This window comes from Polypterus senegalus, chromosome 3, assembly GCF_016835505.1.
Source record: "Polypterus senegalus isolate Bchr_013 chromosome 3, ASM1683550v1, whole genome shotgun sequence".
Classification (NCBI taxonomy): Eukaryota; Metazoa; Chordata; class Cladistia; order Polypteriformes; family Polypteridae; genus Polypterus; species Polypterus senegalus.
Genome location: NC_053156.1, coordinates 158,955,532 through 158,973,025, shown reverse-complemented (window position 1 = coordinate 158,973,025; position 17,494 = coordinate 158,955,532). Strand labels below are relative to the sequence as shown.

At 37.0% G+C, this 17,494-nt stretch overlaps 1 protein-coding gene across 5 annotated transcripts in view; it reads left to right on the top strand.

Moving 5' to 3' along the window:
* The window catches only part of zdhhc14 (zinc finger DHHC-type palmitoyltransferase 14), a 305,204-nt gene that overhangs the window by 117,962 nt on the left and 169,748 nt on the right, over positions 1-17,494 (top strand). The window lies entirely within an intron of this gene.

The window sequence follows — 17,494 nt, the reverse complement described above, 5'->3', positions numbered from 1 at the left end:
AAAGTATTACTTTTTAAATTGTTCTTTAAATGAAACCAATGCTTGGTGCCTGTACTGTCGACACAGCTATATATCTGCTGATGTCTTTGCACATTGAAAAGTGAGGAGAAGCAAGTTAAGCTGCCAGTTTAATAAAATACTGTAGTAATAAGTAATTTTTCCTTTTATCTCATACTTGCATTTGCCATATACAATAAATTCATCATTGACAGTTTAATGGGTGTCACAGAAGCCATGTTAAGATGAACTGATGAAGTAAAGTTGCAGTGAGATTCTGTTTTAAAAACATGCAATCTATACTAATAAAAGGCAAAGCCCTGACTGACTGACTCACTCACTCATTTACTCACTCACTCACTCACTCACTCATCACTAATTCTCCAACTTCCCGTGTAGTTAGAAGGCTGAAATTTGGCAGGCTCATTCCTTACAGCTTACTTACAAAAGTTGGGCAGGTTTCATTTTGAAATTCTACGCATCACGGTCATAACTGGAACCTACTTATGTACATATATACCGGTCATAGCCTGCAGCTTGGTCGCCGCGTGAGACGGAGTTCCGTCCCTCATCGTCACGCCTCCAACGTAATTGAGTGCCTACCCATATAAGGCCGTCCATCAGCGGCAATCCAATAGAAACATTCTGCCGCTAAATATTCAGACGAAGATTAGATGGTCAGGGTGTTGTTTGGCACAAACTCAGCGAAACTGCGAGAGAAACTTTTAAGTGCCTGGTCTTAGCTAACATTAAATAAAGCCGTGGACATCGCGAGACTGCACGGGATAGCACAAGCACAGCTGAAAAGCTTCGATGCATGTACTCTGAGCAGCTCCCGTAAGCTGACTTTGCAGGACTGGGAAGGGTAAACCCGTGCATGCAGTGTGTGATGTCTCAGACACACTACTTCTCCGATGTGAAGCGCGGGTATCTGAGCTAACATTAAATAAAGCCGTGGACATCGCGACATCGCACGAGATAGCACCACCACAGCTGAGAAGATTTGATGTGCGTGTGTGTGTGTGTATATATAAACAGTAATCCCTCCTTGATCGCGGGGGTTGTGTTCCAAAACCCCCCGCGATAGATGAAAATCCGTGAAGTAGAAACCATATGTTTGTATGGTTATTTTTATATATTTTAAGCCCTTATAAACTCTCCCACACTGTTAACATTATTAGAGCCCCCTAGACATGAAATAACACCCATTAGTCAAAAGTTTAAACTGTGCTCCATGACAAGACAGAGGTGACAGTTCTTTCTCACAATTAAAAGAATGCAAACATATCTTCCTCTTCAAAGAAGTAAACGTCAGGGGCAGAGAATGTCAGAGAGAGAGAGCGAGAGAGAGAGAGCGCGAGAGTAAAGCAAACAATCAAAAAATCAATACATGCATTTAAGTATGCCTAAGCACCTCGATAAAGCGGCATTTTGTAGAGGAGCGTCTGTATCCTCTAGGCAAACAGCCCCTCTGCTCACACCCCCTCCGTCAGGCAGAGAGAATGAGAGAGACAGAAAAAAGCAAACAATCAAGCACCGCGCGGGAAGCACATCGTATATCATTGAGGAGTTTTATTTAATATGTAATACATGCTCTGATTGGGTAGCATCTAAGCCATCCTCCAATAGCGTCCCTTGTATGAAATCAACTGGGCAAACAAACTGAGGAAGCATGTACTATAAATTAAAAGACACATTGTTCGCAGAAATCTGTGAACCAGCGAAAAATCCATGATATATATTTAGATATGCTTACATTTAAAATCCGCGATGGAGTGAAGCCGCGAAAGTCAAAGCGATATAGCGAGGATCACTGTATATATATATATATATATATAGATGTATATATATGTATATACACACACACATATATATGTATATATAATCAAAGCTGTTATCTTTACAATGGTTGACAAACACGGAATGTAAGTTGAACACAACACGTTCTCCAAATACGAACCTGATTGAAAGAAACAATTAATCCTTGATGACAGCAACACTCATAACAGTCAGAAAACAATTACATTGACAATCAGGTTATGTTATTTTTAAAATGTTTCCTTTTCTTTTTCATAACTTCTTTAACACAGTACTTCTCCGCTGCGAAGCGCGGGTATTTTGCTAGTACACTATAAAATTGAGATTGCATGTAAAATATGCTACCCACAGCTTTAAATTATACATTGATAGTTTCTTACCAGGCAATGTAAAACTGTGTACCACAACCAACTTTCATTTGTGTTGCTTCCTGAACACAAAGCTATGATGTAATAGAAATGCCTGCAACAAGTCAATATAAAGTAAAAAAAAAATGTTGACAACCCTTACTGAAAGTATATATATTTGTTTGAATCTCATATTGTTGTCATTGGGCTACCCTATTACTGCTTGCCCACTATATAACGGATGAGGCTGGTTTGTAAATGTAACGAGATGCATTGGGTATGAAGGTTGTGTGCAGAGATTGCATGATATTTAGATGAACATATTACATAGTTTAAGGGTTTACATGAATAAATAGCTTGGCCTGTTTATCAGGTCATACACTACATAAGACGATAGATACATTTAAATGTATGGTGTTAAATTATTTTGGACTACTAAAACACTAGGCAGTGAACTTTACATTTAAAGTACGGGTATACAAAAGCTCTAACAAATTAAACAAAAATAGCCTACTTAATACGTACTAGCTAAAAATTTAAAAAAATGTCTTTCTTTGATTATGATACCTCCAAATTCTGGGTTGTCATGTTTGAATTTCAGCCACCACTGCCTTGGCACTAAACAATTGATCATGCCTCTCTGAAGAAATTTCAGTATGAGGGAGGAGCATCAGTGTCAGAACGTCTTAGCTATTTATTTGTAGCTTACTGCACAGGCCAGGGTATAAAGGAGCATTTTGCACGGCACAACCTATGAAAAGCTTTAAGTGCAGCATGGGAAATGCCTATGAATTTTCATTATTTATATAATTTTGTAGGAGTAGCCGTGGTAAATTTTGCAGTGGTGGTCTAAGGTTAAATTATCTGTTTGTGGGAAATACTGGTGAAGTCATGAATACTAGCCCTTAGCTGTGGTTAGAGGGGTGTGCAGTTCAATGAATGTTGTTCTGTGACATATATAAAATAGAGGATTTCATCAAGGGGCAAAACCTTTTTTCACAGTGCTTTTTTTTGGTACAGTCCTTTTTATTTTTTTATAAAACTTTCATTTTTCTTTGCCTTGTGTATATCTCCTTACAGTCACTTCTGTAGTAGTATTTTCACATTGTGGACCCGGCTCAGACACAGACAGGCGGACATGTTGATTTCCACCACCACATGTTTATTTTCACAACTATTATTTACAATTTAAAGTGCACCACAAACCCCAATACACAGTCCTGGCCACACAATGCCTTTCTTCGGGCCGCCTCCACACTCCTCTTGTGCCTCGTCCTTCTTCCACCCGACTCCAGCCTTGAATGAAGGGAGATGGCCCCTTTTATTCATATCCTGGATGAGCTCCAGGTGTTCCCGACACTCCCCCGTTGGCCACGCCCCAGCGTGGCGGAAGTGCCGGCTGTTCTCCCAGCAGCTCACCAGGTGTCGTTTTAAATCTTCCCCCCGCCACAAGGCATTGGGGCGTCTCCTGGCGGTGACCACGGGCTCCTGCAGGGTGGGGCTTCCATGCCCTCAACCCGTAGCCCCCAAAGCAACCAGGGTGGCGGCCCCCACGTGATCCAGGGTGGGCGCAGACCCACATCCGGTCCCTCACGGCGTCCCGGCCGGGTCATTGCCCCTGGCATCCCTGACAACATGTACAGAGAACAGTGAAATTCTTTCTTGCACGTCCAACACTCCCCCACAAGCTCCTTCTCCATGAACAACAATAATGTCATTATTTTATAATGCATAAGTTCATTCAATGGAAAACACAAGTCAGCTTACCCGATGTACTCCTTACTCAACAGGACAGTGTTAATTCAAGAATTAGAGTGAGCCTACAACTAATTTTATCTGCTAATGTAACTAAGGTGCTCAGATCTCAATGAATAGAAACAATGGTGTCATTCCAGTTTGGGATTTTCACACTGTCTGGTTCTATAGACTATACTCTAGTAAATAATTTATATAAATGTGCGTGGGTAACATCACAGAAACTTTATTTGTGTAGGAAGAAGCTGTTCCCTTAACTATAACAAGTTTCTTTCTGTAACTGATAATGAACACAGCGCATGCTGCCAACATACAGATGCATGCTAATAGGTTGCTGACTTTATTCCCTGGGTTTTAAATGAAAATCTTCTGTCTATTACAATTTCATTAAAACATTAACAATCAGCTTTGCAATTTTGTTTGTGGTTTGTTGTCGGGATTGTCATGTGTTGCTTTAGGTGTGTCTGGTTTGTGGGAAATAGATGTAATGTAGTATGTGGTGAACAGTTAAATGCATACCCTTAGTGAGGTTTGGTTGGTAAAGAAGCACATTGTGTAATTTTTGAGGTTAAAATAACAATTTAGCTTAAACTCTGTAGGATTATTCTATTAAAAGTCATGCAAGAGTATATATGCGTAAAGGAATTATGCGTAAAGTGTTATTACAACTGTTTAATTAACATAACCGGAGTTTAATATATAAGAACAGTGCTGCTAGAATTAAAATTGAATTTAGTCCTTTAGCACCTTTCTCAGTTGGATGGCTTAAAGAATTTCAAGTGACAAGTTTAGATGCAGAATAATTGAAATGCCCTTTAAGAATGTACCTTAGGTTTGCTATTATTCTATACAGAAAAAAGTTAAATGGTGCAATAATGGGAGACAAAACAGTGTTGAATCTAACACATACATGCAAGTGGATTTGGCAAAGCTAAGGTTAAAACTCAAATTTAGAGTTCACAGTAGTCAGCTGCTATTTGAGGACTTTCTACTCCCAAATATAAATAGCTTGTGCTTTCTCCTAGTTTAAGGACAGGTAGTTATCACCCATCCCATTTCACTTCACTTAATTGCTTAAATAATGAAAAAGCGGGAGAAGTATCATTATGTTTATAAACAAGTACATCTGAGTGCCTTTAACATTTTATGGATAATTAGTGTTACGAGACTAAATTATCTCTCCTAATGGTAGCATATAAAAAGAAAAAAATATTGGTCCCAGCAGCGGACACCATATTTAACTTCAGATATGATTGAGAAAGTTCTTTGATAAGAATTCTACATTGTACATTCATTTGAGTTAGTATCAAGACCCTGATGGGACACAAATTCTAGACACTGAGTTCATATACTTTGAAAGTTACCATAGATGATTATGTTTCCCATATGGTATGGGTGATGGCTATCTCTCTGGTAAGCTTTTGTTATAGATTTAATTTCAAAGATGGTTAGAATGCAAATAGGACATTATCTGATGAAAATGAAGACAATGTTCCTGTATGATTTAACTTTCCTATTCCTAAACTGTTGTACAATAAATCAAAAATTAAATATACCAGTAAACCAAGAGTCAGCTTTCTGTTTCCAATAAATAGTTTTTAAGACCTTAAATAATTTTTAAGACCTTGTAGAATTCTGAGTTAAAATCTCAGCCAAAACTCCATATGTGTGCAGTTTTTGAGATCTCTCTGTGCTTGTGTGGACTTTTCTTCAGGCACTCAGGTTCTCCCACATATCCTAAAGAGACCTCGTTTTAGGTTAATCACAACTCTAAATTGTCGCAGTTTCATTGAGTGTTGATGTGTGTTCAAAAGTGTGAGATTATCTGGCAGTCTGCCTAGGTATTGTCCTTGCTTTGGGGATAGATTCTGAAATAGACAAAACACAAATGGATGAATAGTTGAACATAACTACTACTACATAATGTTTTTGATTTTGTTAAATTACATTTGCTATTTTAATTCAATTTTGCAATGTTTATGATAGTGAATAGGCCATTGGGCTTTTAAATGTGAGTTTGATTTATAGCAATAATTTGAATTTTATTATTATTTTTTATTATTATATTTAAGACTAGAAGGTTCCATTTACCTTTCATTCAACAGGCTTAATGTCTGCAGAATGGATTAATTAGTGTTCTGAATCTTGCCTGTTATAATCATGGATTAGACAATTTAAATAAACAAAATAGAGAACTATTTTTTTGCAGACTGATAACTGGTTTGTAAATCACAAAATCTTATATTACATGTTAAAATGTGTTAAAACTGAAAACTGCTCTGCGTTCATCTCTCTTGTAATGTTTGCCCTTTCTGGTGACTTTCAGAGAGAGAGAGAGAGGAGATCCACATAATATTGTGTTGTATGAACTTGGTCTTTAGAACTATAGGTACACTATAACAGAAAGCTCAGCAACTGTAAGCACACCAACCTGCAATTGCATTGTTGCAGTTTTTGAAAGATGTCAAAGGAGTTAATCATTTCAGTCTTTCAAGGTGCTTTTTACGAGGTCTCCTGGTGTTTACAATGTACACTTTTAATTAGGAATGCTCCAATCAGGTTTTTTAAGGCCAATATAGATCATGATTTCATGTTACTTAATCAGTCGATTCAGATTTTTTTTTCTTTATCCCTTTAAAAAACCTTTACACTAATCTCCTGCATAAGCAGACACATAGAAATTTTATCTCCTATATTAAAGTGTATTTTCATAATTAAACTATAGACCATAGGCTTTAACAGTCCATTTTTGATTAACAAAATGAAATTCTGTTGGCTTATTTTTCAGTGACCATAAAATACTAAAATAATATTTTCTTAAAGTACATGCTTTAATTAATAAAATATGTGCAAAAATATTTATCCATAACACAAATGGCATAAAGGAAAATAAAATGCGTCTCATAATTGCATGCTGTCATATTGTTTAGGTTTTTTTCTGTAATTTATCCATCCGAAACAAGGCTTATTTAAAAACAGTTGTTTTCATCAACAAAATTTATATATATGTGTATAAATATATATCAGTTCTCATGCAATCAGTTAATTGTTATCGGCAATTAAATGCTGCTTAAATGTAAATATATATCTTTAATTGCACTACAGCTTTTTGCTTTTAAAATATACATTTACCATATTCATACAGGTGTGTTGTTTTTTCATCAGTGTATCAACTAAACATTCGGAATTTTTGATGTACAATTTGTAATATGGATTACCATTTTAATAATGTAGTACTTGTTTCTTACCAAAAATGATGCTGTATGACACACAACAGAAAATAATAAACACAGTACAAAAATACCCTATTGTTTACTAAGCAGCAATTTTAAATTTGTCTTTATCTTTTCTTTTTCCAATTAAAAGTGTAGTCTGCTGCATTGCAGTGTCCAAACTCAGACAGTGTGCTTTTTAATTTAAAGAACAAAATAAAGGTCTGAATTCTTTAAAATAGCTTTTCTTGCAATTTGCCTAGTTGCACAGAATGTATTTTCTGAGATTACTTTTTTTTCAGTTTATTACTTTGCTTTCTTTAACAAATAGATGATTGAGTGATCGGTGCTTGAGGAACAGGGTCGCTCCTGCTGAGAACCCTAGAAGCAGGAGATACTAACTGCTCCAAGTGGACTCTCATGGAAGTAGAGGGATGATGGCTGGAGACAGGAGCAGGGCTCATGGGGTCCCTACAAATGCTGAGGGGAGATGGCAAGGATACAAGAGAGGCTTGGAGTGCCCCAATGGGTACTGCCTATGAGGTAGTTTGGCCAATAGCTGAAAAGAATGTTGACTGTGCCTTTTGGTCGAACACTCCTGCTGTATACAGAATTAGTTTATTTAATTATATTTCAACCAAAATACATATTTTTACAGTATACAACTGGGCACCTGACAGATGGATTATGTGACAAGAATCATTTTAAATTTTCTTTCATAGGTATTCTGATATTGTTTGCTGTTGTTCAGATTTGGTGTCCAGTGACACTTTTTGTATCAGTGATTTTGTTTGTTATGTTCATTCTCCATAAAAACATGAGATTAACAATTTTCCTCAATCATAACTACAAAAAAACGGCAAAAGTAATAGTTAAAAAATAACTATTTGTGGGTGGAGTATTACTTTAAGTATAAACTTTGAAGGCATTGTCTGCAAAAACTACATGAAAATAAAGGAAGAAAATAAATAACAGAAATCAATAATTTAGGAATTACAGTATGGCACTGTGCACTTACTTCCATCCATTATCCAACCCGCTATATCCTAACTACAAGGTCACGGGAGTCTGCTGGAGCCAGTCCCAGCCAACATAGGGCGCAATCAGGAAACAAACCCCAGGCAGGGCGCCAGCCCACCGCATGTGCACTTACTTGTATGGTCATAATTAAGATTTTAGCTGCCTAGATTTTTAAAACAGCACACCAACAAATTTTTGCATAATTATAAATGCTTGCTTTTTCAACAATGTTGTCCCTTCATGTGTAAGGTCTTGCTAACTAAATGGTAGGCATTGAATTCACTGCAATTTGTGATACATCAGATGGCACTTTGCAGTATGTGTAGGGCTGCTTCATGCAATAAGCCTGACTGAATATTTATATTTGACATTAATTCAAAACATGTCAAAAAGCTGACAATCAATGTGCCTAAAACGTTGATTTTTTTTTCTAGGCCTAGGGCCCTTGCTATTGCTCGCAAAGGCTGAAAGAAAATCCTCATTTCTTTCGATGCTAAACATTTCTGACAGAGGAAGGAATGAAATAACTTGCCCAGAGATCAAGCAGAGAATAAACTAATATTTGTTCTGTAATTCATGAAAGACTGGGAAATGTCAGTGAAGTTTTATAATGGTGAAAGTCATGGATCCTGCATAATAAAAAGATTTTGGTTATTGTAATGAATGTATGTCCTAAAAGCTAAAATGTTGTATTGAAAATACAATATTAGATGCCTAAGAAAAAGGAAGGCTGGATGTTTATAAATCTAGTCCTACTTTATGTTTTCAATGGAGCATATGACTTGTGGAAAGCAAATCAAAAAATATAATTCACCAATCTCAAACATGGAAGTGTACTGAACTAACATCATGTCGTTGACATTGAATACAAATATAAAATTTTATTTTTTGAGTTAGAAATGGAAAACTAATAGAAATTCAAATGTGCTGATATATGAGACATAGTAAAGGGGCAAGTTTTTGTTGAATTTTAATTTTATTCTTATAAAGATATGTTTAGCATATAGACATACAGTTGTGCTCGAAAGTTTGTGAACCCTTTAGAATTTTCTATATTTCTGCATAAATATGACCTAAAACATCATCAGATTTTTACTCAAGTCCTAAAAGTAGATAAAGAGAAGCCAGATAAACAAATAAGACAAAATATTTCCTTAGTATAATATTTTTGTCTCATTTGTTTAACTGGTTTTTCTTTATCTACTTTTAGGACTTGAGGGAAAATCTGATGATGTTTTTGGTCATATTTATGCAGAAATATAGAAAATTCTAAAGGGTTCACAAACTTTCAAGCACAACTGTACTTGTGTCTATTATTCTGATTTAATAGAAGTTCGGCATTTCATATTTTAGTGTCTAGAGACTGAATTGTATGCCTGGATGCTTTTTATACAGAGTGTGTCACAGTAGTATAAAGCATCAGTCAACAGTTAAAATGTGTGCTCTGAGTGTCATTTGCTTTTAAGAGAAGCCTGATCAGCAGTGAGATGCTGTTTTTTGTGTGAACACAGTGACTGTTAAAGTGTCCTTCATATTCTTATAAATTCTGACACTCATCAGCCAGATAGTTTTCCACAAAAAGAGCATCAGACTGGATATGAACTGAGTTAACAAAGAAAACATTAGGGATTTTCTACAAGAGAAGGAAGCAAGAGAAAAAAGCAACTGAATAGGCTAATGATGAACTGTCAGTTCAAAATATTTTATGCTGAAGAACTGGACTCCAAATTAAGCTATGAGGAAAAAACACCTTAGAAATATAAGAAATAATAATAAATCCTTGCATTTACACACGTGGACAAAATTGTTGGTACCCTTCAGTCAATGAAAGAAAAACTCAAAATGGTCACAGAAATAACTTTAATCTGACAAAAGTAATAATAAATAAAAATTCTATGAAATTTAACTAATAAAAGTCAGACATTGATTTTCAACCATGCTTCAACAGAATTAATAAAAAAAAAAACTCATGAAACAGGCCTGGACAAAAATGATGGTACCCCTAGAAAAGACTGAAAATAATGTGACCAAAGGGACATGTTAATCCAAGGTGTGTCCACTAATTAGCATCACAGGTGTCTACAATCTTGTAATCAGTCAGTGGACCTATATATAGGGCTCCAGGTAGTCACTGTGTTGTTTGGTGACATGGTGTGTACCACACTCAACATGGACCAGAGGAAGCGAAGGAAAGAGTTGTCTCAGGAGATTAGAAAGAAAATTATAGACAAGCATGTCAAAGGTAAAGGCTATAAGACCATCTCGAAGCAGCTTGATGTTCCTGTGACTACAGTTGCACATATTATTCAGAAATTTAAGATCCATGGGACTGTAGCCAACCTCCCTGGACGTGGCCGCAGGAGGAAAATTGATGACAAATCAAAGAGACGGATAATACGAATGGTAACAAAAGAGCCCAGAAAAACTTCTAAAGAGATCCAAGGTGAACTTCAAGCTCAAGGAACATCAGTGTCAGATCGCACCATCCGTCGTTGTTTGAGCCAAAGTGGACTTCATGGGAGACGACCAAGGAGGACACCATTGTTGAAAACAAATCATAAAAAAGCCAGACTGGAATTTGCCAAACTACATGTGGACAAGCCACAAAGATTCTGGGAGAATGTCCTATGGACAGATGAGACAAAAATTGAACTTTTTGCCAAGGCACATCAGCTCTATGTTCACAGACGGAAAAATGAAGCATATCAAGAAAAGAACACTGTCCCTTCTGTGAAACATGGAGGAGGCTCTGTTATGTTCTGGGGCTGCTTTGCTGCATCTGGCACAGGGTGTCTTGAATCTGTGCAGGGTACAATGAAATCTCAAGACTATCAAGGGATTCTAGAGAGAAATGTGCTGGCCAGTGTCAGAAAGCTTGGTCTCAGTCGCAGGTCATGGGTCTTGCAACAGGACAATGACCCAAAACACACAGCTAAAAACACCCAAGAATGGCTAAGAGGAAAACATTGGACTATTCTAAAGTGGCCTTCTATGAGCCCTGACCTCAATCCTATTGAGCATCTTTGGAAAGAGCTGAAACATGCCGTCTGGAAAAGGCACCCTTCAAACCTGAGACAACTGGAGCAGTTTGCTCATGAGGAGTGGGCCAAAATACCTGCTGAGAAGTGCAGAAGTCTCATTGACAGTTACAGGAATCGTTTGATTGCAGTGATTGCCTCAAAAGGTTGCGCAACAAAATATTAAGTTAGGGGTACCATCATTTTTGTCCAGGCCTGTTTCATGAGTTTATTTTTTAAATAATTCTGTTGAAGCATGGTTGAAAATCAATGTCTGACTTTCATTGGTTAAATTTCATAGAATTTTTATTTATTATTACTTTTGTCAGATTAAAGTTATTTCTGTGACCATTGTAAGTTTTTCTTTCATTGACTGAAGGGTACCAAGAATTTTGTCCACGTGTGCTTTTCTCACTACTCAAAGCGCTCAGCAATTGCAGGTGCCCAACAGAGCAGAGTCCCTTTTGACATTTACTGGATTCGAACCGGCAACCTTTCGATTGCCAGTGCAGATCCTTAGACTCAGAGCCACCACTCAGATTTGTTAGCTTATCATTTTGACATCAGGTATCGGAGGTATCTTTAATTTACAAAAGACCAGTTCACATTAATTTACAGTAAATGTGAAATGTGTTGTTGTGTTATGCCATCTGCATGTAACAGTATGTGGTAATTGTTAAGGCATAAAAAGTATCATTAAAACTTGCTACTTGCATTTCATTCATTATTACTGAATTAGGCTCACACTCCCGTCCAACCTGACTAGGATAAGCATTTTGGAAACTGGAGAGTTAATCAAGTTAGGTATACACCTGAATTACTATTTATGCATGTTATCCATTACCCATCAGACTGTTTGTGATTCCTCTAACAGTTTCAGGTATTTCACTGGGGCTCTCAATCAAGTTGATAAATTCTGTTGTTTTACCATAGCAGCATGTATTTGAATTGTGGGAACAATAGTTAAGGATGGAGAAATATACGCAGACCTTATGGTAAAATAAAATACATTTTCTTACTCAAAAAGATCAAGGTGAAATTCACATTTATGATACTTAATGTGGCAAAATTATTTTAATACAGGAAAAATCACAGAACCTTTGAAGTAAATTAATACTACCAAAACTTAATACTTCACTAATGTATTATAGGCATTTTTTATGAAATTAATGGAGAAGTGAATTATGATTGAAATGGAATTTTCTTCTGTGAAAAAGGAGGACTGAGATTTGAATGACAGAGTACCAGTTATGAAATGTGAACATGCCTGAGAAAGATTATAATGTGCTTGCTATGCTACTCTGCTTGTGTAAAGTAACTTATGGCAGAAATCTTTAATTTTTGCAAAGTTACACAAGTCATACAAGTGTTTAAATGCATGTGCTAAATGTTTCATTTTAAAAGTGACATTAGTGTTGCACATTATTACTAAAAACTCCTTTACTTTTGAAAATTAAAAGTTTCAGTAGTGGTTCTCAAGTTCAGTGATTGGGAATCCTAATTACTGCAGATTTTTCTTGCAACCAATGTCATGCTTCATTCTTACATTTAATTTCTAATTATGAAATTGAGCTGAAACAAAGCTATTTGGCACTATTTTGCCAATGTGTATTGCCCTTTAGGACTGAGATTGAGCAGCCTTGCTATAGAACTTTTCACCTCAAGATAAGATAAAGATGTGGCTCTGCACTAATTTCAAACAATCCAGTTTTGTCTTTGTAAAAAATGCATCTTTTATCATATTCTCTCTTCCAAGAAAAGGCACATTTTCTTCCTAAGTTTAGAAATTTTTTAAATTATTAGGGATGACTCTACTATTTTTTTTTTTTACCTTTGCCAAGATTCTTTGCTAGGTGAATTACCATGGTCAAGTAGGGTGAATACACATGTAGTTATTTATGTTTGTTAATTTTTATGGGATACTGAGTAGAAACAATCGTTACAATATTCAGTAATGGTATTATATTAAAGCCAATACTGAAACTAAGTATGCCTTTGTTTGACATACAGTATATTTAACAACCATCACAGAATTATGTAATATTGATCTCTTTGTTAAATGATGTTAACCCCATCTCAGATTGATATAAAGTGTTATTTCTTGGAAAATGATATCTTGTGATCATGGATATTCTCTTAGTAACTCCATTTCCTCCTAAGTTTTTTATCACAATTTATTAAATTATGTTCTTCCCATATCAGCATAGTTTTTTTTTTCCATTTTTCCTCCCACATCCCAAATGTGCAGCATGGTTTGACTGGAAGTGCACTGGTCCCCTCTCCAGTAGTGCCCATAACTGCTTGATGGTCTGTACTTCCTAATGACAAAGTAATGGACTAAACTTTTTTGGGAGTAAATGGATACAGTGTATATAATTTAGATATTTACATATTCAGCAAATTACCTCTTGAGTAAGGAGCGCATCTGGTAATTTGATTTGTGTTTTATATTAAATAAGTGCAGTTATGTATTTTAATACATTCTTTTTTATTATGGCGCAAGAAAGTGGGTACTGTGTTGCACATAGGTTTGACATTACCCATAACAATACTACCATTACTAGTAGTTTTTAGGATGCTAATAAAATAGAAAATCATTGTATAAAACCACAAATAATGAAACTGAAAAACAGGCCACACTAGACGAAAATGTTTAATAAAATATTGAAAAATGAAAATTTGAAGAGGCAGCAACATAAACTGCTTTACAATTCAAAACATTTACATTTATTTCTCAGTAGTGTATGTGAAATATAGATGAAATTCAAATTTCTGTAGTTTGCATGTTTTAGTCATCCTTGAACAAAATTTGTCTTTTTCAGTATGATGTCTGCATGTAAGTTATATGCATGTGTTTCTGTTACGCACATAGCTTGTGATATAATTAATCATTTTTTTAGTTAAAATTATCATCCTTATTGCAATCCCAAAATGCAGAACTTAAGTTATATTGAATACAGTTTACTTCTTTTTTTACTGGAAGTCACAGTAAATATTAACATTTCCAAAAAAGGTTTTGGAAAATAGTTGTACATAAACCATCTACACATTTAATTTAAAGCGTTTTTCAATGTTTCCACTTACTTTTAGACTGATATTGTTTTATCTTTATTGTGGAGAAATGTTTTGCTTTCCGCCCTGCGGTGGGCTGGTGCCCTGCCTGGGGTTTGTTTCCTGCCTTGCGCCCTGTGCTGGCTGGAATTGGCTCCAGCAGACCCCCGTGACCCTGTAGTTAGGATGTAGCGGGTTGGATAATGGATGGATGGATGTTTTGCTTTCTGTTATACTACAAATGTTATACTACAAATGTAAACAACTAGGGATGCACGATAATGAATTTTCACAGCCGATACCGATAACCGATAATTCCTGCTTCTTATATCCGATATCCGATAACCAACTGATAATTACATTTTTAAAATACCTGAGTAAAAATGTATAAGTACAAAGTAAGTATAGCTCTGATTTAACCCAATAAACCTATAGCACTATATTCATCTGAAAAGAAACTGAACACATTGTACAAAAAGTTATTTTATTAACTTTTTTCAGCATAAATAACATGCTTTGATAATCTGTCAACAATGAAAGGCCTTTACAATTGCCAGAACAAATAAGACTTGATCTTAAATAATGCATCAAGTGCATTTTCTCAATACAAAAATTATTAGCCTAAATAAAAGTGCAAAAAATGCTAGCTTACTCTTAAAATAAAATGCTTGTTTACTCTTCAAATAAAGTGAATTTTGCTTAGTCTTGTAATAAAGTGCATTAATCTTCAACTTAAGTGCAAAATAAATGTCTGCTAGCTAAGTTTTATAAACTTGGGCCTTAACAAACTGGACTTTTCACAAACATAACAACAACAGCATGACCTTACAAATCAGAATGCCAAAAAGGCATAGAACAACAGCTATATTTCATTTATTTTTTCTTTGTTAACTGGGGTCTGATCAGTGGGAGATTTTTCTTGACAAAAAGCAGCATTTCTGCTTTGTCATAGCTTAGTCTGTTTCTTTTCTCATTCAGTACATTTGCAGCAGCAGAAAACAAACGCTCGCTATCAATGCTAGTGCAGGGGGCGGACAAGTATTTGCGTGCAAGCTGTGCCAGGTGTGGGAAACGGTAGTTGTTGCTGTTCCAGTACTCAAGTGGTGTCATGGTCTTCTCGTGGTTTTCAGGTGGGTTCTCTGGGCTCATTGGACGTGTAGACTCAGAGAGATATGTTTGCATCTAAAATAGAAATATTTTTAAGCTCAGTCAATCCATTTTTCAGTAAATTTTTATTTAAAAAAAAAAGAAAGCAATGTACCTCCACAACAACAGTATCGCTCAGCCCTGCATGTTGAGTGCCATCATCATTTTCTTTAAGGATTTCAGCATACATGTCAAGGAGAGAAGTTGAACTCTTCCCATCTGCTTTGGTGGTCTGTGCCTGTGGTTCATCTGGACTGTCTGCTGGGACATGAAAAACATCCATCCATCCATTTTCTAACCCGCTGAATCCGAATACAGGGTCACGGGGGTCTGCTGGAGCCAATCCCAGCCAACACAGGGCACAAGGCAGGAACCAATCCTGGGCAGGGTGCCAACCCACCACAGGACACACACAAACACACCCACACACCAAGCACACATTAGGGCCAATTTAGAATCTCCAATCCACCTAACCTGCATGTCTTTGGATTGTGGGAGGAAACCGGAGCGCCCGGAGGAAACCCACGCGAGACACGGGAGAACATGCAAACTCCACACAGGGAGGACCCGGGAAGCGAACCCGGGTCTCCTAACTGCGAGGCAACAGCGCTACCACTGCGCCACCGTGCCGCCCACATGAAAAACAAGGTTTATTATTTTAACTGCTCATGTCAATTTATAACACAACCTGCAATTGAGTGCTAGTCCTCAAAAAATGTTTAATACACACTTATTTATTTAAAAAATAATATATGGAAAAAAAACTTACATAGTGAATCACAGGGGTCCAGGCTGGACTCCAACCGTTCCTGTAGCATTTCTCTCGCCTCTTGTTTGCTTGTAGTGAAGTACCGGTCCTTGTATCTGGGGTCCAAAATGGTTGCCAGTACGTACAGTGGCTCCGCTTCAATGTGATCAAACCGTTTGTTAACAGCCTCTAACAGCGTGCTCTTGGATGTTTTCACACCATGGTCTGTGGGAACATTCTTTGTTAAGAAGCGTTTCAAAGCTTGAACTGCAGGAATAACATCAGCAGCTGTAGCAGTGGCTCTGCTTATGTCTCGTCAGCTGCTCACACGGATCTAGAATGGTAAGCATGTTCTCAATAAGGGTCCATTGCAATGGGCTCAGTGTTGCGGGTAATTTATTGTCAACTCCATACGCTGCAAGCGCCTGCTTTTGCTGCAATAGGCTCCTGAGCATATAAAATGTGCTATTCCATCGAGTGGGCACATCTTGTTGAAGACGTGCAGGTGTTATTCCAAGTCTCATGTTTAACTGTGCCAGAGTTGAAGTGGCTACTTGTGAGTGCTTGAAATGGCCAACAATTTTACGCCCTATAGCAATACAGTCAGATACAGTCCTTTGACTTAGGACAGCTTCGTTTACTGCGAGCTGTAAAGTATAGGCCATGCAGCCCAGGCTGGCAACCCCGCACAACTCCATTGCCTTGATTATGTCCCGTGCATTGTCCCGCAGCACAACATGCACAGTCTCCTTCCCTATATTCCAGTGCTGAAATATTTTTTCAAATGTGTTGTTGATCGCTTGGGCAGTGTGGGATCCAGGGAGTTCCTGTGCGTGGAGCGTGGCCCTGTGCATGTTGTATTCTTCATCAAGCCATTGAGCAGTCATGCTTAGCATGCTCACCTGACTAACATCAGAAGTCCATATGTCCGTGGTAAGACTGATGTGTTTTGCATTTTTGTCAAGCAAACTGTGAATGTGTGTTGCAAGAACCCGGTACAGATCTGGTAGACAAGTGTCTGTAAAGTAGCGGCGGCTGGGTATTTCATAACGTGGCTCCAAATAGTGCATTAGCTGCTGAAAGCTTAGATCCTCTACGAAAGAAAACGGCTGGTCAGCAAAGGCTATTAGTTCCATGATTCTGTCGTTAATCCCCTTAGTTCGTGGGTCATTCTTGTTGAACTTTTTAGTAAAGTTTTTACATTTATCAAATACCTCGCCAATAGTTACCAGTCCAGAGGCTTTTTATTTGTTGTCGAGAAGAGCGCTAACCTTAGCACTGGTAGCAGCTTCATATTCCTTCCACACGTTGTCGCGGTGTCTGGTTTTTAAGTGACTTATAAGATTTGTTGTGTTGTAGCTTGTTCTTTTTTTACCCCCTCGT